Source organism: Macaca mulatta, chromosome 18 (assembly GCF_049350105.2).
Source record: "Macaca mulatta isolate MMU2019108-1 chromosome 18, T2T-MMU8v2.0, whole genome shotgun sequence".
Lineage (NCBI taxonomy): Eukaryota > Metazoa > Chordata > Mammalia > Primates > Cercopithecidae > Macaca > Macaca mulatta.
Genome location: NC_133423.1, coordinates 12,053,932 through 12,079,201, shown reverse-complemented (window position 1 = coordinate 12,079,201; position 25,270 = coordinate 12,053,932). Strand labels below are relative to the sequence as shown.

The 25,270-nt window shown below is 36.0% G+C and overlaps 1 long non-coding RNA gene across 2 annotated transcripts in view; it reads left to right on the top strand.

The window, feature by feature from the left end:
• LOC144336470 (uncharacterized) overlaps window positions 1–21,537 on the top strand; it is a 415,262-nt gene extending 393,725 nt beyond the window's left edge. For both annotated transcript variants that reach the window (XR_013408315.1, XR_013408314.1), the window contains exons 3-4: window positions 4,400–4,469; window positions 19,752–21,537. This is a non-coding gene — a long non-coding RNA (uncharacterized LOC144336470). The remainder of the gene's footprint in view (window positions 1–4,399; window positions 4,470–19,751) is intronic.
• The last annotated feature ends 3,733 nt before the right edge of the window (window positions 21,538–25,270 follow it).

The following is a 25,270-nucleotide window of genomic DNA, read 5'->3' as shown; positions in this document are numbered from 1 at the left end:
TGGTGTTGAAAACAGCCCTTTTCTCGGCTTGCTGTTGAGAAATACGTGCTTGTGTCTTGTCTCTCATGACACTTGTTTTCTTCCCTGCCCCTGTGGATTGGCTTCAAGCTATTGACATCTGGTATTTGCAGATTTTGCAATGTGGTTCTACTTCTTTTTTGTCTGTAGGTTATTTCTCCGGGAGCAAAGAAAATAATTTCCTAAATCCATGCACATATGAAGAAATGTAGTATATTACTGGTTTTTATTCTTGTCATTTATAGAGCAAAACAGAAATAGAAAAAGGAAAAAAGGACTCAACTTTTGAATTCACCGAGCAAGTTGGAGAAAGTTAGACAGTAACTATGCTGTAGCAAATGAGGAACAAACACACATCAGAATTTCAAGTAGACACAGAAGGCAACTCTAATGTCTCCTTCCATTACAACTTTCAATAGTCATTAAGCAATATAATAGTAGAATATATATATATATATGTTTTACTATAAATTATCACTCTTTTATCCAGTAAGTGAATAAAAGCATTGCTTTATGTAAAAGGAATCCCTGATGCAGGTAACTTTTATGCTTGAAGAGAAATCTCCAGGGTAAAGAGTAAGTTTCTAAATAATTAAGAAGCAATGAAATAAAATTGTATTTAAGACTGCCTTCTATATTTCAGATGCATGTAATTTCTGAAACCAAAGTATTTAGAGTTGTGTTTTTAATAGGAATAACACCCTTGTGAGTCCATGAACCTTTGAGAGGAGATGATGGTAAGGCACTTGAAGTTATGATAGAACCAGATACAAGTGGGTCAGCACTAGGAAGCTCACTTGAGCAGGTCTGGGGTTACAGCTGAGAAGGGTGAAGTGACGTAACAGAAGAGTGAAAACCAGGCACGACTCATTTACTAAAGACTGAACTAATTTCTGCCCTACTTATCTGAGGTAGAGGATGCACACCCTAAATTCTTAACCTTTGGATATTGTGCAATGTAATGAGTGCCCTTAGGTATGTTACAACAATGGGAATTGTAGATTGACTAATGCATATTTAGAGAATCAAGTGCAAAGAAAGTGGAAACGGGCCATCAACAATACATCCTAACTAAGATGCTGGGAAAGAAAGGCATTGATGTCACTACTCCTTAAAAAAATTAAAATTCCAAAACAGAAACAAAAGGGAAGAAGATTTGAACCTCTATTTCCACAAATTAGTATGTGTTTTCTTACTATTTTTTAAAATTTCATTTTCACAGTCGCTTATTTTCTAGAGCCTCTCCAGCCAGGCTATGTGGATGTGGGTCTTAGCTCCACTATTGACCAGTGGTATAAACATCAACAATTTCTTTAACATTTCTGTGTCTCAATTGGAGTAATAATCATGCCCTCCCCCCACAGACAGCGTCACTCTGCAAACAATGTGGTTAGAAAACACTTAAGATAGAAGAGAAATGAGCATATAGTAAGTGCTTTATGTGTTAGCTACTTTTACTATTACATGTAAATACAGTAGAATTAAAAAGCAAACAAGTATGCATCTGTCATCAAAGCTTAAATGGGATGGAGCAATGTGAACAGAAGGAAAGAATGAAGCAGTAATATATACAAAGGCAATATTACAAAGTATTAATTTTAATATTTATGAGGGTATACTTACTTCTATTGAAAGCAGTCAAAATTTGCACATGACACAAAGAAAAACTAGGTAGAAATGAAAAGAGACAGTACATTTTTAAAGTTAATAACTAATAATAAGTCTAGTTTCTATCTTGAATATTTAATATAAATTTAAAACATATTATTAATGCTACTGAGCAACATAACTTACAGATATTAAGAAAAAGTAAAAGGAATAATGTGTATTATCATAATTGATAGCCAGAAAATGCTATATTTAAGAGAAATCATATAATCTTATAATACATAATATGAATTACAATATTAAATATATTAGCAAAGAATAAAGATGAAAGAATAAAGATGAAAACTAAGTCCATCTTTAAACTCGATTAGTTTTCATCTTTACAATTGCAAAGAACAGTGTTTTTAAAAAGCAAGGGAAATTAGGTATAGGAAATGCATAAATAAAACATGTGTCAACTGAAATATAAAACAAAATCTTGTTGAAAAAATAAATGTCTGAAAGATTGGCAAAATTGAGTAATTCCACCCAAGCCTTACTAAGGCAGAAAGAGACAAGATCAGAAATAAAGTCAAAATCATAGAGTAGATACAGAAGAAAGTAAGGGAATTATAGGCAAACACTAAGTGAACTATATAGTAGCAAATTTTTAAATTTAGAAAAAATTATGTATTAGCAAAATACAAATTACCAACATCAAAACAAAAAATGGGAGAATGTGGGTAACAATTTACCATTGAAAAAATTGGAAATATCCTCAAAGCTCTAATATTGAAAAGAGCACCCAGGAACAGATTCATCAATGTTTTTTGTTTGTTTGTTCATTTCTGTCTGTTGAACAACAGAAAATGCTATTGTTTACAATATTCCAGGCCATGGAAAAGATTCTGATTTGTTTTATGAGTATAACGTACTCAAATAACCGACAAAGTTCATTCCAAATACTAGTCTGATAGAAGAGTAGTTATGCAGATATAGCAAATAAATATTAGCACAAAGATCTAAGAAGATACAAAAGGATATTATTTATATTATTCAGTATTTTTATCAGGACCGCAGAATTTGTTCAATATCAGATTATTTGCATGTTTTACCTTGGTTAAAAAAAAAACTAAAGAAAACCCGTATAAATATATTAATAGATACGGAGAATTACTTGATAAAAATTCCATGACTATTAATAAAATCGCTACATAAAACAGAAAAAAAATTTCATTGGGAAATTAATAGGATTCTCACAATATTTTCTGCTAGAGAGACTCGCACTTTATTAGATAATAAATGTTACTCCTGGAAGGAAAGGATGTGATTACAAAAGACCATTGGAGCTTTTAACTTTATTTCAACATCACTTAAAATATTAAAGATGAAACATTAATTAAACATAGAGAGATATGGTTTAAATATTAACTTGCAGAAAACTAAGAGTTGTGTTAAAAGGAGAATGACAGTCATTATCTAGTGACTGTTTGGGGAGAGATTAATTCTTCCTCTGCATTTTACTTCACGACAATGTCTTTCCCACATAGGTATGCGTGAACTGCAGCTACTTCTGCAAAATACAGTGTGAGAGCCAAGGGAGTTTCCATTCCACTGTGTAACGCTGATGTTTTCTACTGTCTCATTTAGTATATTATCTTATAAGATCTAAGGTGGAGCAAATATTTACTCAATGGTTGCCATTTATTTTCAGAAAATGGTCCCCTGAATCGGACTACAAGCATTGAGATTTAATATGAACCCTGGAGTTTTCTTTAAAGTTCCTGGAAGTTTTGTTTTAGTTTATTATTGTATATACTCTGCCCATTAAAGATAAACTAGGTATTATCTTTTTTTTTTTTTGAGGTGGAGTCTCGCTCTGTCACACAGGCTGCAGTACAGTGGCGCGATCTCGGCTCACTGCAAGCTCTGCCTCCCAGGTTCAAGTAATTCTGCCTCAGCCTCGTTAGTAGCTGTGATTGCAGGTGCCCACCAACACGCCGGGCTAATTTTCTTTTTGTATTTACTAGAGAGGGGGTTTCACCGTGGTCTCGATCTCCTGACCTCGTGATCCACCGGCCTCGGCCTCCCAAAGTGCTGGGATTACAGGCGTGAGCCACTGGGCCCAGCCATATGTATGACCTTATTCGTGTCTTTGTGCATTCAAAAAAAGGGAAGGGAATAATTAGTTGGTCATACCAGCTAAGATTTTAGAAAATATCTATAAGCACTATCGATTAAAGTCAACTGAATGTAATGGTGCCTTGATATTATTAATTGCATTCCATTTGCACATCCATTTGCTGTAATATAAGTATGTTAGAACTGTATTTGTAATCATAAAAAAAGAATTAAATATACAATATTTAATTAAATATTAAAAAGTGAACTTGTGCTCTTTAATGAGATAAAAGAAAACATATTAACTAAGCTGTTCGGAAGATGCTGTATCTAAGACAGACTATTCCAAAAAAGTGAGGGGGATATCACTCTATCCCACTCAAACAAAGCCTTATCTTTCTACCAATTTAATTAGTAAAATTTAAACTTCCAAGTTGCATGTAAACTATTAGCATTATCTACCTCAGTATGAAATCACTCTCCTAAAAATAATTACTCCTAAATCACTTTCCTAAAAATAATTACCCAATGACACCAATCATGTATTCATAATGTGAATGAATTAGATGTAAGGTTTTTGATAACCGCAGTCTTATCCCAACATAACTTACAAGAAGAGAAGCAGGGAGTCTTTAGGTTCAGAAATCTTCATTTAACAATGATTTTGTTTCAGGACTTGTGCTCAGCCCTGGAGATGAGGAGTGGAAACACTTTTCGTTTGTTGGAGAAAGGTCCGGACTAAGGTAGGATACAAACACACAAATCAAAAGCTGTGAGATAAGAGCTGTGGTATAAATTGGAGTGCTATGACTTTATAGAGCAGGGACATTCCGTGAGTAAAAGGAGACATCCAAGGGGAGAACATTTGGGATAAGAGGAGAAAGAAAAGATAATTAGCAAGGTAGAAAATGGCATTTCAGGCAGGGAGAAGATCTTATTCAAAGACCCAGCTAATGAGACAGTATGACTATGCAGAAAATAGTTCTGGTACCATAGCAACAGTAGAGGAAAGGGATAATGACAACCCAAGCTAAGCAGTGGCAACTGGCAAAAAGAAAAGAGAATAGAATCTAGAGCTATTTCAAAGTATAACTTGTAAGACTTTCTGGCTAGTTGGATGGGAGAAGGAAGTTGGAAAAAGGGTTCATCTAAAATAACTAATCTAAAAACTGGTTAAAGAGCAGAGCAGTGCTACTCATTGAGATATGGAATTCAAGAAGAATATGGATTTGTTGTTGGGAGAAATGCCAAGCTCAGTTTGCAGCATGTTGAGTTTAAGACTCACTATCTGGCTGGAGATGATGGTAGGGAGATGGATAGTTAGACCTGGAGAAAATCATTTGGAGACAAAGGAATAATAGCCAAAGCCATGGATGAAATGTCTATAAACTGTGGGAAGAATGAGATATCAGGTTGAAATTATTAAAGGTCACCAAGTCTAACCATCTATATAACACTTCACTCTGCTTTTAAGTATTTACCTGTAACAAATCAAAAAAATAAAACATCTTATCTCCAAAACCAGTCTGTTGAAAATTTTTTGTTATGGTTCATTAAAATCACTTTTTAGATTGAATTACTTTTCCTTATCTCTTTTTATCCCTACCCATTTATTTAGGGACACCAACTACACATATTTTGTCTGCTTGAAGTTGAAGCACAACTCACTGTTGCTCTGTGCATATTTGTGTGTGTGTGTGTGTTTTTTTTCTGTGCTTCATTTTGGATAGTTTCTATTGCTATGTCCTCAAGTCAACTAATCTTTTCCTATGTAATGTCTATTTTGCAGTTAAACCAACAAATGTGTTTTTATTGCAGAAAGTACAATGTCTATCTCTAAAACTTGAATTTGGGTCTTTTTTTTAAAGCTTTGATGTTCTACACAACATGCCCACTCTTTCCTTTAGTTATTTTATAGGTAATGTAGTGAAAATAATTGTCTTAATTCTCTTGTCTGCTAATTCTGACATCTCTGTCCATTAGACATTATTTTCAATTAAATAGCTTTCTCATTATCTTGGTCAATTTTCTTGCTTTTTTTTTTTTTTTTTTTTTTTTGCAGGGCTAGTAACTTTTAACTGGATAGCAGACATTGTACATGTTACCTTGCCAGGTGTTGGATATTTCTGAGTCCCTATAGTCATTCTTGAGCTTTCTTCTGGGAAACAGTTAAATTACTTGGAATCATTTGAACCTCCAGGGTCTTACTTTTAAGATTTGTTAAGAACCAACGTAGCACATACTGAAGGGCTAATTATTCATAGGGTTGCCAAATTTAGCAAATAGAAATATTGTACATACAGTTAAGTTTGAATTTAAAATAAATATTTCAGTATAAGAATTTTAGCATAAGAATATGAGTTGTATTTGGGATATACTGCACTATAGCAGCCTGCTTGTACTCCAAGTTGCACTGTTTGTGATGGCCATGCAATATTTGGGACATATTTATACTAACAGTTATTTGTTATATATCTGAAATCTAGTTGGGTACACTGTAGTTCAACTGGCAATTCAAATTATTCTTTGTTACTGAGGCAAGACCTTTCTGAATTATATCCTGTGCATTATAAATTTTTTTTTTTTTTTTTTAATTGAGACGGAGTCTCACGCTGTTGCCCAGGCTGGAGTGCAGCGGCGCGATCTCGGCTCACTGCAAGCTCCGCCTCCCGGGTTCCCGCCATTCTCCTGCCTCAGCCTCCCGAGTAGCTGGGACTACAGGCGCCCGCCACCAGACAGGCTGCATTATTTTATGCTGTGTGAGCACCAGGTGCTGTTTCTTCTCAAGCTTTTTTGTGATTCTTTCCCATTTCTCTGGTAGTTTTCTCACATGGATGCATTGATTAGTGCTGAATACTTGAGACCCACTGAATGTCTGCGGAATTCTCTCTGTGCTGCTCTGTTCCCTCTGGTACTCTGTCCAAAAGTCTCTAGTCACTTTATGGCTACAGATTCTCTCCTGAATTCATGGAGTCGTCCAGGTTCTTCTTAGCTTCGCCCTCCCTATAAAAGGTTCTGGAAACTTAAGACAGCGAGTTGTGCCACTTGTAGGGCTCACATACTTCATTTCTTATTTTTCAAGAATCACTGTACCTCATTGCCTGATGCCCAATGTCTTCAAAAGTGTCATATACTTTGGTCATTGTTTATGGTTTTGGCCAGAACTACCTACACAACATAAATACATTAGTAAGATCATGAAAATAGAGGTTATAGTGAAGAGCAAGTCATATATAAATAACAAGTGTGTGATGTCTAAAATACAAATGAACTCCTGCAACTCAAAGACAAAAGCACAGACAACTCAGTATTAACAAATGCGTAAAAGACACTTCACAAAACAGATTGTTTAAATGGAAAATAACCATATGAAAAAATTCTGGACATGATGACTTATCTCGGAAATGAAAATTAAAACCACAATGCGATTCTTATTTACACTGCCAGAAAGACTTAATTTAAAAAAATGGCTCATATCAAGTCTCACTAAAACTATGATGCAACTGAAATTCTTAGATTGCTGGTGGGAGTATAAGTCACAAAACAATTTGACATTGTCCACTAGAGACTGTGCTGGAAATTTAACCTGTACATAAACAAATACAAACGCATATGTGTACCAAGAGACAGACAAAGAATGTTGATAGAAGTATTGTTTGCAATGGCCTAAAACTAGGGAAAAATTCAAAATTCACCAACCACAAACTGAAGGAATAAGTTTGCTATTTTTATGCCAAGGAATGCTATATGGCAATGCAAATAAACATACACGTTGATATAAAACAACATGGATGAATTCGCCAGATAAGGAAGAGAAGCTAGACATAATAGAGTAAGAGTCTATGACAGGAGATAGTAGTGTTGATGAGTGCATAATTAGATAGGAAAATTATGACATAAATCAAGAAAAAAATTATCATAGGAAACAGGATAGTGGCTGTCTTTACAAGGGAGAGATGTGGTTGTATTTGAGACAGGGAACACCGGGGGTTTCTGATATTGTTGTATTCCTTACTGTATTACAATCATTAAACTGTCCATTTACTCATTTTTCTGAGTGTTATGTTGTATTCCTTACTATATTACAATCATTAAACTGTCCATTTACTCATTTTTCTGAGTGTTTTTAATTTCACTAATTAAAAAAAGTTTAGATAAAAAACAAAAACGTCTTCATCTAGCACAGAAGCCATGAATCAGCTTTTATTACACCAGGTGGGCACCGTCATCTTTCTATAATAATTACATCTATTGATTGATAAAAGTCAGTTTTCTTCTACGATACATTCAAATTTCTTCTAAAGATACAAATTAAGAAATAAAAAATTTAAAAAATAAATAATGTTTTTGTTTTCTCTCCAGAGTGGACAACCAAACAAGAAATAATAGTACAGGACTCACTGATAATATCGTATGTGTTATATGTTCCATGTATACAGAAGGAAAAGAAATTTTTCAGAGATGTTTCACATCATGGATCTATAAATTTTTCTCATTCCTCCATTTATATTTTAATAAAAAGCAGAAGTTTTGGGTGAGCTCAGTATAGAGAAAAACATTTCAAGGAACAACTAGGCTTTTAATTTCAGCTCTGCTATTCACCAATTGTGTGATCTTATGCAAATTATCCAACATCTATGAATCTGTTTTATTGTTTGAAAAATGGGAATAGTGATATCAAACTTTATGGTTTTCTGAGACTTAAAATGTATATAGCATCCAACACCCTGTCCTGACATTCAGCCTCAAGAGCAGCTGGGACTACAGGTGCCCGCCACCACGCCCAGCTAATTTTTGTATTTTTAGTAGAGATGAGGCTTCACCATGTTGGCTAGGATGGTCTCAATCTCTTGATTTCGTGATCCGCCTGCCTTGGCCTCCCAAAGTGTTGAGTTTACAGGCGTGAGACACCGCACCCGGCCTCAGCCTTTCTCCTAAGCCATCTCACATCCACAACTCAGGTACATGGCCATCCCGAGCAGCGAAAGACCTCTCTCCCACGCACTCACCTACCCAACCCACAACTGGAGATCCTACTGCAGTAGAGAAAGCCAGGAGTGGATCTTTGGGAAACATTAGCAGTCTCTGCTTTAAGATGTTGCTGCTTCATGTAAAAGAGAGAGAAAGACAACAGACTGGTGTAGATCTGATAACTGCAGATCAGATACGTGGCTTTTTTAAAACCTTAAGCTTTCATGAAAATTCAATTCATTTATTCATTTGTTAAACAAGTGTTAATGAATCTCAAATGTTCTGGTAGGGACTTGGGAGATTGGAGAAGTGTATAATGAAGTAGGATATAATGTTTTGTTCCTTGAGAAATTTATAATGTAGGTGAAAGACATGCAAGAAAAAAACTAGAAAATAATCTTCAGCAATAGACGAACAGATACTGAAACTATTTTAGAAATTTGGTTCAGTGTCAAAAAAAGGTAAGCAACAAGTATCTTTACAAACGTAAACCTATTACTTATACTGCATATTGTTTTACAGCACATCCCACAGCATATCATTAGAGTTTGACCTGGCTAAAGAACACATACACAATGCTCTGCACAGTGTGGATTTTTAATGAATTGACAGTGACATTTGCCCCAGGCAACTTGTAGAAGCCCAGTTCTCCATACGAGTGCTTTAGTTGCATGAAAGTCTTTTCCTGAGACTTATTACCATTCTAAGAGTGCAGTGTGCAATAGGATCCACTTATTTTGTTCAGACAGGAGCAGAAATCTAACATAATTACTCCTTCTCATTATTAACCAAATTTAAGAGCAATAATTTGTAAAAAGATCCGTAACTGAATTTCCAAATATTTTCCCCTCAAGCCACTGAAATTGAGTAATAATTGAACTGTATATATCTCCTGTTAATTTGGCTTCTTGGACACTTAAATAGTGATGTGGAAAAGGAAGGTTATTTATTCAAAACTATAAATTAATACAGAAAGAAGAATATGACATGTTATTAGTTATACTCCAATGGCTCATTTAACTTTGCATTAATCCCCCAAATTAGGATCAGCTGAAGTTAATTATGGTCCTTTAAATGAAACATAATTACTGAAAAAAATCTGCCAGTTTAACAAATGTCTTACAGGATAATAAAATTTTATAAAACATATATATGATCACATAAACACATATATGTATGTTTCTATAATCATTTATGTGTTTATGTGTTATACAAAAATACACACACATGTATGTGTGTGCAATTGGTTGGGGATTGTGGTTTAATGCAGAATATAGCCAAATCTAAAATCATGTGACTTTTAACAGTGTTGCATTCCTCAAGACTATCACCAGTGCTTGAAGCAATTAATCTTTTATATTTCAGGGCAAGATTCATTTCTATTGCAGAAACTTTAAAGGACTGCCTTCAGTTCAGAAAATTATATTTCACTTATTAGGAAAGATAAAAATTTGGCTTAGAACAGTTAAATGGTCAAATACTTAGAAAAATATTTTCTTCGTATTGTTACCTGCTAGATTTCCGGTGAGACTGCTATTCACTGCGCAGTGACAAGTAGCACAGGGGAGGAGACGTTCATGCACTGTGGATATGTACAATGTCTGAAAGTATATTAGATGGAAATCCACTAGGAGTTTAAGTAATAAAAATACTTTCAAATATGTGTGACTTTCTAGTATGTTACATTTTCCAGAAAATACAAACTAAGGGTAAGGCCCTAAAAAGAAATTTTCATTGACATCTCTTTCTTTTACCTACTGAAATCATTGTGTTTGCGATATTTCAGACATAAATGCTCAGGTTTTAAAATGTGTCTATTACATTTACAAAAAGATGAAAAAACCATAAAATACAGTGGCACAACAGGAATACTTAATATTTCAAATTGTAATTAACATTCCAGATGTAAAGAATATGAATCCAATTATTGTACTCCTTGATATTATTTCTCTATTTACTTAAACTGAATGTTATTTTTCTACACATAAATCTTTATATCCTTTAGGAAATACCTAATTTTCACATGTCCCTTTGTTATTTTAGACAAAGAACTTTTAAGTGCACAATGATTTCCATAAAAACAAATTCTGCAACCATTTAGTTTCTATGATTTTTGATACTTAACCCCTGACATAGAACCATCTCTTTCAGTATGTTGCCTGCAGCAATAGGGAATAACTCAGTAGTAGTCTTAGAAGATGAAGAGCTCCCAGCAGGGTTATAAGCTACTGCAATAACATCTAGAGAGGGGCGTGGAGAATTGCTTCCTGATACGATGGTGATTAACCTACACAACAAAGAGATTCCTTCACCATATAACCTTAGTCTACCAAACTTTCAAATATTGCAGCACATGCATAATTATAAAATATAATTAAAGCATTGTTGGTATACCTTTCTATTATAAGTTGTAAAGGTTTATTTTTTATTTGAATAAAAAATGCACCCCCTAATTTTCTCTAAATGCATAGTCTAATGTTTGAGAGAACACATTTAAGGACAAAATTGGCCGGGCGCGGTGGCTCAAGCCTGTAATCCCAGCACTTTGGGAGGCCGAGACAGGCGGATCACGAGGTCAGGAGATCGAGACCATCCTGGCTAACACGGTGAAACCCCGTCTCTACTAAAAAATACAAAAAACTAGCCGGGCGAGGTGGCGGGCGCCTGTAGTCCCAGCTACTCGGGAGGCTGAGGCAGGAGAATGGCGTGAACCCGGGAGGCGGAGCTTGCAGTGAGCTGAGATCCGGCCACTGCACTCCAGCCCGGGCGACAGAGCGAGACTCCGTCTCAAAAAAATAAAAATAAAAAAAATTTAAAAAATTAAAAAAAAAAAAAGGATAAAATTGATCATTTAAGCGAATTAATTATCTATGATGTCTCCTATGTCCAACAACTATTAAAGCTTCTTTTCAACAGTTCTTAGAAGGCTAGTTTGATAATCTAACAACTACCTTTTAGTGCCTTCTATGTATTTGTGTCACTTCACATTGCAAATTACAAATTTAAAACATCTGTGGTTTACAATGAAATTTACAGGTAAAAATCAATGCTAAAAACATGTTCGATATCCTATTAATAGTGACACATTGTTAAGTTAAAAACAATATAGATAGGAACGTGCAGACATACACAGTTGTATATTCATACAGTAGAATGCTACACGGCATTAAAAAAAATTTAGGAGTTTTAACATCGTGGAAAAATGTTGACCACACAGTGTATAGTAAAAACAAGCACTTCTCAAAGCAAATGTAATAATCATTTCATTTAAAGAGGAAAATAACAATTTTTTAATAGAGCAGCTGGGAAGACAGCACCTTAATCAAGTGTTCTACTACAAAGGGACAAATCAAAGTGTGTGCCTCTTACAGGGGCACTCAGGAAGCATCTCTTCTTTGACCTCCTTGTCAAACATTCTGCTATGGTTTAAATTTTTGTGTCAACGCAAAATTTGTATGTTGAAATCTTTACCCCTAAAGTGATAGTATTAGGAGGTGGAGCCTTTGGGAAATAATTAGGTAACAGGTGTAGAGCTCTCATGAATGAGATTATTGCCTATATGCAATGAAGCCCTGTGAGCTCTCTTCTTTCTTTCTGTCCTAAAGGAGACAGATAAAGGAGAAGTCAATCCCTACAACCAGAAAAGGACGCTCACCAGAACCCAACCTGCTGACACCCTCATCTCAGATTTTAGTTTCCAGCACTGTGAAAAACAAATGTCTGCGGTTAAGGCCCTCCGTCTATTGTATTCTGCTACCATAGCCTGAGCTAAGACACGTGTGTAACCAGGATTTCACTATGATGAAACATTAGTCCAACCCAGATTGAAACACACTTATTGAACTGGTCTGTAATCTTCAAGGTCATGAAAATCCAGGAAAAAAAAATTGAGGAAAAGTTATAAATTGGAGACAACTAAGGAAAATTGACAAATATAACAGAAGATTCTGGACATGGATTCTTTTGCTATATAGGACATTATTTAAAAATTGGCAAAACTTACATGATCCCTGAGAACTAGATAGAGTGATGTCGATTTCCTTATTTTGATGGCAAAATTGTAGTTATGCAAGATATTTTGGTTTACAGGAAATAACAGCTTTGGAGCATGATAGAGCATCATGTTGAAATGCATCCTGAAATGACTCTGGGGAAAAAAGATACTCTTTACTGTTCTTGCAGCTTTTCTGTAAGCTTTAGTTTGGTGAAATAATAAACAAAATTATTAACCGCATGCCACCTTGTTATATGAATGACTGAGGAACAAAATTTATCTAGTGTTTCCTCCTCTTGTTTGTTCTATTATTTACTCCTCCCATGGAAATTTCAATGAATTTTCAAGCATTGCTTTTTTGTTCTGCAAATCCACCCCTAGGATCACAGGTCATTTTTCCAGCCAATGTCTCTCCAAACCTCTGATCAGCCGGAGCCAGCAGACCCCTCAGGCTCCTCCAGGCTGCAGCGGCTTCCTAGGCACCCATTCCTTCAAGGGTTCTCACCGTTAACTTGGTGTGTCAACCTGGCTGGACCACACTGCTCAGACATTTGGTCAAACACTCTTCTGGATGTTTCTGTGAGGGTGGTTTTGGATTAGATTTACACCTGAATCTGTGGACTTTAAGTAAATAATTGGCCCTCCATGAGGGTGAGTCTCATCCAGTGAGTTGAAGGCCTTCATAGAAAACAACTGATCTTCCCTGAGCAAAATTCTGGCAGTGTATGACCTTCAGACTTGAACTGCTTGAACATGACCTTGAACTGCTGCATCAGCTTTTCTCTGGGTCACCAGACTGCCAGCCTACCCTGCAAAGCTTAGACTTGCCAGCCTCCATAATCATGTGAGCCAACTCTTCGAAATCTCTCTCTCTCCTTATACGTATACAGATAAATGTGTGTGTGTAAATATGCATGCATATACATATGCATATATGCACACACATATACAGACACACATACATTATATATACACACAATAGGATTTGTATATGTGTGTGTGTATATATATAAAGAGAGAGAGAGACAGACAGACATAGACACACACACACACACAGGGAGATGGAGATGGACTTGGAGATGGAGATGGAGAGAGATGAAGATGGAGAGAGATAGAGAGACATGGAAATAGAGATGGAAATGGAGAGAGATGGAGATGGAGATAGACCTGGAGATGGAGATAGAAATGGACTTGGAGATGGAGATGGAGATGGAGATGGAGATGGACTTGGAAATTGAAATGGAGATGGGGTGGAGATGGAGAGGATGTAGAAAGATACACAAATACTATATAGGCTCTGTTTCTCTGGAAGATCCTGACACAAGTGCTAACAAGGACCCTCCCCTACTTCTCCCTGAGTATACCTGAGATGTAACTATTCACAAAACTTTTCTTAAAAACAATGAAAATGGCTTACAACTACTTGTGCAAGGACCTACTTGGGGGACATGAAAAGAGCAAATCCAGGAAGAAGCGCTGTGGAGAGGAAGGCAGGCCTCACAGGGCAGAGTGCAGTTTCCATGCCTAATGACTCCATTAGCAAATGTTCGCATCGGGGCTTTCACCTGACGATAAATTTTACTCCCTCCCCTCAGTTTTAAGGGGGCATTGCCTTTTCTACCTGATTGAAAATTACACATCTGTGTTCCTTTGAGGAAAGTTCCTAGATTTTCTCAAAACTGTAATCTAGCCCCTATTTCCCAGAAGGGGTCATCATTTATCATTTCGTCTCTAAAATTTTCTACATTGCTTAAGTTTTCAACAATGAGCATGTAGTAATGAAAAAGTTACTTTAAATACATTAGTTATACATTAATTATGAACCCGCTGCCCAATAAATGGTGGTGCAAGGTTTTGCCACTTTCCCTGCAACACTAATCACATTATAAAATGTGTAACTGCTGCCATGTGCTTCAATTCCTGGCACATGTTATCCAGTATCCTGCTGAACCACCTGTACTTTGTGTCTAATACATCTTGTAATTCAGAATATCCTCTTAGCAGAAAGCCTGCAGCATTTGAGAAATTTCCATTGATTTATTTTTAGACGCCTGGCCGGGCATTTTATTGTCTTACGCTACCATGTAAACTAGAGCCACGCGGAGTCTTTGTCTACATTTTTCATTTTACTTCTCTAAACAAAGGCATCTCATTATGCTGGGATGACCTGAATAGCTGCATGACACAGGCAGTGATGCTGCGAATCAGAGATGGACCACAGCCTGTCATGATCAGTTGTCCAGAAACAGTTAAGCATGAGTTATGGATAAGCATCCATGGAGATGCTCCCCCAAGTCCAGTCTAAACTCGAGGAACATGTAGGAGTGTGTGACATGCCTGCCCTGCCTGGAGAAGACTGTCCATGCTTATGGCACTCTGGGAATGGCCATAGTGTCAGAATTGATCCTATCAATCCAGAAACCTCAGCCATCCCTTCAGCCCCTGTACTCATTACAGCAAGTGTCAGGGCCCGTATGGTATTCCTGGGGGCAATTAGGCTGTAGCTGTGCCTTTCAAGATAACTTTGACTTAAAATTGCATCGTTAAAATAATTCCTGTAGAAATGTAATAATACCCTTGTATAACCAATTCTATTTTTACCATCTTAACCATTTTTAAATGTGCAGTTCACTAGTGTTAAGTATAATCATGTTGCTGTGAAATGAATTTCCATGATTTTCATGTTGCAGATTTGAAACTCTGTACCCATTAAACAACAAAACAACAATCTCCCTTTCTTCCCTCTCCCTGGCCACCATTTTCATGGATTTGACTACTTTAGATACCTCACATAAGTAGAATCATAGAATCAGACAGTATTTGTCTTTCTGTGACCGGCTTATTTCACTTAATATAATGCCTTCTAGGTTTATCCAGGTTGGTGATGACTGAGTGATAGGATTTTCTTTAAAAAAAAAAATCTCAATATTATTCCATTGTGAACATATATATATATATATATATATATATTTTTTTTTTTTTTTTTTTTTTTTTTTTTTGAAACAGAGTCTCACTCTGTTGCCCAGGCTGAAGTGCAGTGGGGCTATCTTGGCTTACTGCAACCTCCACCTCCCGGGTTCAAACGATTCTCCCTGTCTCAGCCTCCCAAGTAGCTGGGATTACAGGTGCCTGCCACCATGACTGGCTAATTTTTGTACTTTTAGTAGAGGCAGGGTTTCACCATGTTGGCCAGGCTGGTCTCGAACTCCTGACCTCAGGCGATCTGATCTCCTCTACCTCCCAAAGTGCTGGGATTACAGGCGTGAGCCACGACATCCAGCCATGCCACATGTTCTTTACCCATTCATTTGCTGATGACACTTAGATTGTTTCCATATCTTGGTTATCGTTAATAATGCTGCAATGTACATGGGAATACAGATCTCTTTGACATACTGATTTCATTTCCTTTGGACATACGTCCATTAGTGGGGTTGCTGAATCATATGGTGGTTTTATTTGTAGTTGTTTGAAGAACCTCCAGACTGTTTTCCATAGTAGTTGAACTATTTTACAATCCCACTAACAGTGCACCAGGGTTCGAATTTCTTCATATCTTTATAATACTTGTTATGTTTATTGTTTTTAATAGCAGTCCTCCTAATATATGTAAGGTGATACCTCATTGTAGTTTTGATTTGCATTTCTCTATTTTCTCTATCACTCTCTATAGTGATATTGAGCATCTCTTCATATGCTTGATGGTCATTTATATATCACATTTTCAGAAATGTATATTCAAGTCTTTTGTTCATTTTAAAAATTCAGATTATTTCATTCCTTGTTGTGGAGTTGTAGGATTTCTTTATACATTGTGGATATTGGCCCCTTATCAGATATATAATCTGCAAGTATTTTCTCCCATTTTATAATGTCTTATCACTTCGTTGATTATATATTTTACTGCACAAAATTTTCTGATTTTGTTAAGTTTGAGGTAGCCCCCCCTTGTCTATCTTTGCCGTTATTCTCTGTGTATTTTGTGTCATACCCTAGAAATCATTGTCAAGGCCAATGTTATGAAGTTTCCCCCTATGTTTTATTCCAGAAGTTTTATAGTTTGGGGTCTTACATTTGGGTCTTCAATCTATTTTGATTTAAATTTTGTACATGATGTAAGACAGGGTTCGACTTCATTCTTTTGCATACAGATATCCAGTTTTCCCAAAAGTATTTGTTAAAGAAACTGTCCTTTCCCTATTGAGTGGTCTTGCCACCCTTTTCAAAGATTGGGGATATTAGTTTGCAGTTTGCTTTCTTTTATTGGCAGTGTCTTTGGCTTTAATATCAGAGTTATGCTGGTCTCACAGAATGAGTTTGGAAGAATTCTCTCCTCTTCAATTTTTTTTGATAAAGTTTCAGGAGAATTGGTGTTAATTCATTTTTAAATGTTGGATAGAATAATTCTCAAGTGAAGCTATCTGATTTTAGGTTTTTCTTTGTTGAGAAGTTTTTGATTACTGATTCAAATTTTCTTGTTTATTATAGTTTGTTCAGGCTTTCTATTTCTTAATTTTTCAGTCTTGGCAGGTTGAGTTTTCTAGAAATCTGTGCATTCCTTCTAGGCTGTCAAATTTATTGACATATAATAGTTTATAGTCATCTCTTAAAATCATTTTTATTTCTGTGGTATCAGTTGTAATGTCTTATCTTTTATTTCTAATTTAGTTATTTGAGGTTTCTTTCCTTTTTTATTAGTTATTCTAGCTAAAGTCTTGTCCATTTTGTTGATCTTTTAAAGAAAACAGCTCTTAGCTTCATTGATTTTTTTCCTATTGCTTTCTTATTCACTATTTGATTTATTTCTGCTCTAATCTTTATTATTTGTTTTTCCCTTTTGGGTTTAGTAGTTTCTTTTTTAGTTTCTTAAGGTAAAAAGTTAGATTGAGTTTTTTCTTTTTATTACACATTTGTGTTACACATTTCCCTTTTAGCATGCTTTGTGCATCCAATGTTTGGCCGCTTAATATCAGGTGTTTTATAAAGTACATTTATTTCTTCTCTTTTCTTCTACCCTGGATCCTCATCCTTTTATGTGACTATTATTGAGTGCCTTCTCCGAGCCAAGCAATGAGCTGTAACTGGTGAACACCATACTTAAGCAAAACAGTAGTTATCATGCCGTGTACTAAGACTTTAAGGAAGGTAGTGTATGCTGAAAACAGAATATGTATGACGAGTCCTGTATCAATAACAATGTTTTTTTCTGCAATCAGAAAATCTAAGCCATTATGACTTAAACAATAAACACATGTACTGCATTGAAGAATTAGAAGTTCAGAAGAATATCAAGCATTGAGATTGTCTTTGTGCGAAAATTCTCTCTCTCTCTGATTATCCCAGCTCTGTCCTTCTTTGTGTGCTGGGTTCATCTTCTGGCCAATAACAATGAGGCTGCAACAGTGATGGGATGCATATTCAAAAGGAACCATGTCTAAAAGAAGCAGAAAAAATATTGCTGGTAGGAGGGATGAGATTAGCATCCCTGATTAGTGGGTTTCCACAAATGTTTCAAGAGACCCTACTCACAGTTTTGTGTAATGCACCGTTGTTTTCTACTCTATCTCATTTTACAAACATTCTTTCACTACACACTATTAATAAATTTATTTTATGAATGACCAGTGGAGCACTCGCTACCGGTGAACTACAATTTCTTACCTTTATCAGGGTCCACCCCTGGGGCTAAGTACAGTCACCAAAACTGTAGAGTGTTGGAGGGTGATGGGAAGATGTCAGGGAATAGGACATATAATGTCCACCATAGTCTCCTGACTCAGACTTGAATGGTTGTGATGGGAGATGGAGGTGTGGGAAACAAAGTAACACACAGTGAGGTGAAAAGCAGTTCAATATGGCCAGGATGTGGAATGTGAGAGAAGAAATCTAAAGACAGATATTGAAAAAAATTTAAGAAGTTGGGACTTTTTGAGGCCATTAAAGATTTTAAAGTTGGGTGATTATAACAAAAAGATAACTCTAGCTGTGGTGTAAAGACTGTCTTGAACAGCTGTTCCATCTACCTGAGATTATGGTGGGATATTAAGGGGATGGGTATGTGGATGAAGAGGGTAAAAGGATTTTTTAAAAGAGTCTCAGGATCTGTAGAATATAGCTGGGAAAATATTAGCCATGAGTTAAGAAACACAGGAATACCAGCTGATTTGAAGGAAATAACGGTGAGCTAAAGTTTGGAAATGCTATGTTCTTTCGTCTTTGGGGCTTCAGGATAGAAATTTGGAGCCTAAAAAGGGATTTGAATAGTAGTAGCATGCAGAAAGAAATGGGATAAACTTAAAGACTAGGAGAAATGAGAAGAACCAGCAATGGAACCCTAAGGCCTGCCAATATTTAAGGGCTAAGCAGAAAATAGGACTCACAAGAACTGGAAAAGGCAGGTGAAGGTTTTGAGAACATGGCCACAAAGAAGCTGAGACAACAGAATGTAAAAGAAAAAATGAGAAATGCTTTAAAGGATATCATCTAAGATAAGAAGGGAAACTGCCTGTTGTAATCGGGGGAGAGAGAGTGAGGGAGGGAGGGGGAGAGAGAGAGGGAGAGAGAGAGAGAGACGGAGAGAGAGAGAGAGAGAAGGGGGGAAAGAGAGAGAGAGAGAGCGTGCACGAGCATGCAAGCGCTAGCCATCTTGGGAGCACATTTCCGCTGAAGCACCACATGATTGGCAATCTGCCCTGTGTTGAAAGAGTGCATTGGTGAGTGAACAAATTTTCTATTTCCATCTGCCAACTTGAGCTGTGAAAGGAAGAAATGAGAGAAACCTAGCTGGACAAAGCCATAGAGTTGAGGGAACACTTTATTTTTATTAAGATAGAAGCAGCATGCAAATAACTTCAGTGAATATAACAATACTTTGTAGCTAGTAAGTAGCTCAGCCTATTGCAGCCAGAAGATACAAAATATGTCCTGAAGAGACATATATTTCAACAGGTCAAAAGGAATTAGTGTTTGGAATATTGCTCCTCCTTGTGTTCTGCACAATCAATGTCACCTACTGCATTTTTACCAAGATTAACACTTCTTCTCTGTGCCTTTCACTCAGAACAGGTGCTGGCCGAGGAGAGTTGTTACACTTCTGCAGAAGCCATGCCACCACATTGTTGCAAGTAAGGTAGAGCGGCAAAGTCAGTGAATATTAAAGTATCCCTGAGGTCAAGGACAGCTCCTGTCGGCAGAGCATTATCCAGAAACACAAGTGGTTTGATCTCCCTGTCCATCCTTCTTCAGAAAAACTGGAATATAAATAACTGCAAGGAATCCTTCTTGCTGGTCATAAAGATAACTCTCAATGGTGCAAGGAAACCACAGCCTTTCCTAGTTCATCTGAAGGCACTTGCATTATTTTATGTCTGTGTATTTGTCTTCTAGAGGGTACTAGGCATCTGCATTAATAAAACGCACAGTTAGCATTACTACAGTATGTAGACACAGAACATCTAATCAAAGAAGATCCAAGAAAGAAGCTTGCTCCAAAGGCTCTCAATGACCACTAAGTTCTTATACTCCTTATTTAGTACCAGCCCCATAGTCCTCATCTTTTACAGGATGTCAACTCACTTTGCTTGCTGCTCAAGGATATGTGAAACTAGGCTGTAGACCACCCTCTGACACTGTTTTTCTGGCCATATGTAAGAATTACTCAAGCCAATTTGTCTACCTTCCTAGTGCCTTATCTTTTTAATTCACATATAAAATTGTATGTATTTACTGTGTGGAATGTGATGTTCTGAAGCATATATATACTGTAGAATTACTAAATCTAATCAACCTATGAATCACCTCACGTAATTATTTTTGTGGTGAGAACACTTTACATCCACTCTTCTGGCATTTTTTAAATAACACATTATTAACTACAGTCATTGCACTGTACGACAGGTCTCAACTTACTCCTCTTGTCTAACTGAAATTCTGAATCCTTTGAATATCTCCCCATCCCCCTCCAACAGCAACACCCCAACCCCAGGTAACCACCCTTCTCCTCTCTGCTTTTATGAGATCAATGTTTTCAGACGCCATATAGGAGTTCACACAGGTCACCTTTGGATATGCAGTTCATGGGGCCAAATATTCTATTTCATTCTCTTCCCCATTCAATTCTCCCCAGCCACCAGGTCTCACTCTCTATTTCATACTGTCTTCTCTCAACATCCTACCTGTGGTCATTCTTCTCCCCATCTTCTCTTAATTGCTTATTGTACAGATTTTTATATCAACTTTATTTAGAGATCATATGTAGCTTCTGATTATCTTCCATGTATGCATTCAACAAATATTTATTGAGAAGTTGGAGGGGGGCCATTCCATGTGCTCAAAATGTTCTTGGCTTCTTACAGCAAAAGTTATAGTAGGACTTACAAAAGAACAATTACATAATTGCTTTTCAAGTCTGCATCTTTTGATCCCAACGAAACAGAGAACTCTGGAAGATACTATGTCGTATTCAGTGAAGGATGGACTTTGGAGTTAGCTGAACCTAGTTCGTGCCTCAACTCTGTGTGAAATAAAGTAAGTGAATTAACTTCTCTGTGTCCCTCGGTTGTAGAATGAAGCCATTACTACCTGTTTCATAGGTTTATTGAAAGGATTAGCTAATGTAATATGTGTAAAGTTTTCTTACACTAAGCATGTTCTCATTAAACATGTACTAAAAGAATGAATGAATCTTTTGGTCCTTGTGAAATGATAAAGGTGGCATATATAAATAAAAATCAGGCTTAAGAATAAAAAGAAAATAAATTGTGACTTCCCATAACAAAAGAAAATGAACATAAAAAAAGTTATGTCAAAAAAACTAAATGGAAAAATAAACAGCTCTCTTCTTGTTATTCACAGAGTGATTATTATGTGCCTAGCCCTGGGCTAAGATATTTACTTATATTATATCACTATGTTAGTCTTTTTTTGCATTGTTGTAAAGGAATACCTGAGACTGGGTAACTTATTTAAAAAAGAGGTTTATCTTGGCTCATGGTTCTGCAGGCTGTACAAACATGAGACCAACATCTCGGCTCCTGTTGAGAGCATCAAGAAGCTTCCAATTATGGCAGAAGGCAAAGGGGGAGCCAGCGTGTCACATAGTGAGAGAGGGCGTAGGAGAGGAGGAGGAGCTGCCAGGCACTTTTAAACAGCCAGATCTCATGTGAACTCAGAGTGAGAACTCACTTATGACCTAGCGATGGCACCAATACACTCATGAAGGCTTCCAGTGACCCAATATACTTCCCACTAGGCCCCACCTCCAACATCGGAATCCCATTTCAACATGAGATTTAGAGGAGACACACATCCAAACCATATCACGCCCTTACTTCTCAAAACCAGTCTGTGAATAACCTTACTTTACAGATATCAAGTTGAAGCTTAGAAAGACAAGTAACAGAGCAAATAAATGTCAGATCTGTTTGTGTAGATCTGTATACTGCCTAGAATACTGACCACTACATCACAAGAGATTTATTTGGCATGCATACAAGAATTTTTACAAACATATGAGAATAAACTGCACCAAGGTTGCCACTCTGAATTATTACATTTCTGCATTTTCTATGTTTGACTGACTTGTTAGCATTCATTGAATGCTCAGTAAGTTTTTAATAAATACATGAGTAAAGCTTTATGTCTAAATAAATGTTCAATCCAAAGTAGTCCTTTGTAGTTTTAAGGAAGTCATTTGTATATTTCAAGTATTTCAATACCATTGATTTTTAAACTCTCAATATACATTTTCTTTAGAATTTGTGTACTTTTTTGCATTTGTGAAATTATTAAATTCTCATCTTCTAAAAATGGATGATTTTTGAAGACGGTCAAACCTTACTGAAGGCCAATGCTGAAAATAGGAGTGTGAATACCATGAATACTACTATTTTGACATTGCTATAAAGTCACACAACAGTCTCACTCTAAGTAGAATTTAGATAAAAGGATTATAAGAAATATCCTTTTCTACTATGCATTTGTCCTCACCTTGTATTGTTTGATAGATTTAATTGACGCAAAAAAACATGCCATAGAAATAATGCAGTTTACTTCCATCTTTATTGTCTATTCCTTTGGAGGAGATGTGTAATAAGCCCCATGTAGCATCGCTAACAGAATCTATCTCAGCACACCACCTTCATCTGACATTGGGAGCTAGAACACCGCATTTGCAGTGATTTATCGTTTCAACCTACCCTGTCGTAAGTTAACTTCACAGTTCCTCTACGGTACAGTAGTTGATATTTTCACTTCCTTTTTTCTCTGTAAGCACCGTAATAATGTTTCTTCCACATAAGGCTTCTGCCACATCACTCAAATTTTAGAGATTAAGTAATTATCTTTGTGGGTTTTTTATTTTTTTATTTTTTGCCTTTTTTTTTTTTTGCAAAGTTTGCTTGCTTTTATTCCTCATTTATGTTGTTTATAACTTGGTTCGAAGTTTTAAATATGACAACATCATGCATGTTCAGAAGAGCTCCTTTCTCCATGCAAAAGTCAGCACATATTATAATATAATTATACCAAAAGCTATAAGAGTAAAGAGAGACTAATGTAATTATAAAAATCAAAATTTAAAAATCTTCCCATCACATAAACATCACAGATGAAGTCAAAAGACAGAAGACAAACTGGTAAAGTCATCTGGCAGCTTTACAAGACATTATGAATTACAATATGTTGCACTTGTATGATGATTTGTGGATTTAACACAACAAGAGTATATATAAATATATAATTAAAGGCAATCTTTAACATAACTGTCACAGTTACTTCATAATTTAAGGAATGCTAAATATGTGCCCCTCCTATGACATGACACACAAATATTCTTCCACGATCTTGGTAGCATACCACTGTTGGTGTTAAACAGCAGCCCTGATCTGTTACCTCATCTCAACCCCGCAAGGTAGGAACCACTTTGTGTGGCATCTGACCATATGACTAATCCATTTTAAAAGCATTCACTTTATTTTGAGTCACCAGAAAAATCAAGAACAAGGCCAGAAATTCAATAGACAGATGGGCTACAGATATGAACCGTTCACAGAAAAATACGCATTGAAGTATGAAAGGATACTCAACCTCACACACACACACACACACACACACACACACACACACAAAAGAAAATAGCAATTAAAACTATACTGCAGTGCCATTTCTCAACTATCAGAGTGGCAAAAATATCCCAGTTTGATAACATGCTTCAATGGTGAGGCAGTGGAGAAACAGGCTCTCCCACATATTGCTGGTACAAAGACAGATGGTACAACACTCTATGGGAAGAAATTTGGCAGTGTTCATCAAAATTGCATATTCATTTACCCTTTGATCTAGCAATCCTACTTCTGGAAAAATATTTTAATGATACATTTGCAATTATTCAAAATGATACACATATAAAGATATTCATCTCAAAATTAATAGTACTAGTAGAAAATCAAAAATTATCCAAATGTCCATCAGTAGGGATTGAATAAACTTGGTGCATCCAACATACCCTTAAAGAAATGATGTTTTTTCTGCCAAAAAACCCTAGAAACAAAGACATGTTATGAGCAATAAATAACATCGGATTCTAGAATTGAATTATCTAAATATTATTTTGAATAATAAAAAATAAGTGCTTCTTGAGAAATGGGTGGTACCAGGTCTATAGCAGAAAATGCATAAAATCAACCCAGAACATGTTTTGTGCCAGACAGTAAGGAAGCTACCATTGACTAATGGAATTATGGCAAAAGACCATATGAAACAACATTAAGCATTCTAAATTCAAGCATCAGAAAGAACAATGATGACAGGGTTGAAAAACAAAATCATCAAGGATGTTGAAATACATGAGTTATTATTGCTACTGATAATAGTAATGAATAACCAATGGGTCACTACTGGAGGTTACCAGGGTCCAAAATAATGACTTTGATAATTGTTAAAAGCATCCAGTTGCAATTTCCTTTAGCTGTATCAGTGTGACTAAGAGACAAGGTTTATTCATGTTCTATTCCATTCTGAGGAAAAATAACTAGGGACCCATGGTGAAATCCCATTAGTACTTTCTCTTGTGTTACTTGGAATATAAAGCAAAAGTATATTCCATTAATGACATTCAAATAAAAAATAGAGTCAAGCTGATTCCCAAAGGGAATTTTAAGAAGCAATTTTTAGATTTTGTTTGGTGTCAGTGCCTATATGCAATTCTTTTTAACATGAGACCACAAAAAGTCAAAATTGTGTTGTTTCTTTTTCTTTTTAAAGCACAAAGACCATGCTCACCTTGGTTAAGAACTTTGATTATAATTTAGTAATGCTGCTCTACCAAGAAGAAAAATAGAATTCCATGATGGTGTCAGAATTTTCAGGTCCTATTCAAAGAATACCATACAAATCTTTCATAAAAACAGCCTAGCTGGAAATAATGCCCTATTCCATTGAAATTATTGTTTCGGTAAAATGATGTAAGATTCATAAAGGGAAATTTTCAGTGAGTTTTGGGGACTTGGGATGAAAATTCTTATGGAGTAGTGGACAGATAGGGATCGTGGCAAGCCAACATCAGGGATTATCAGAAATTAC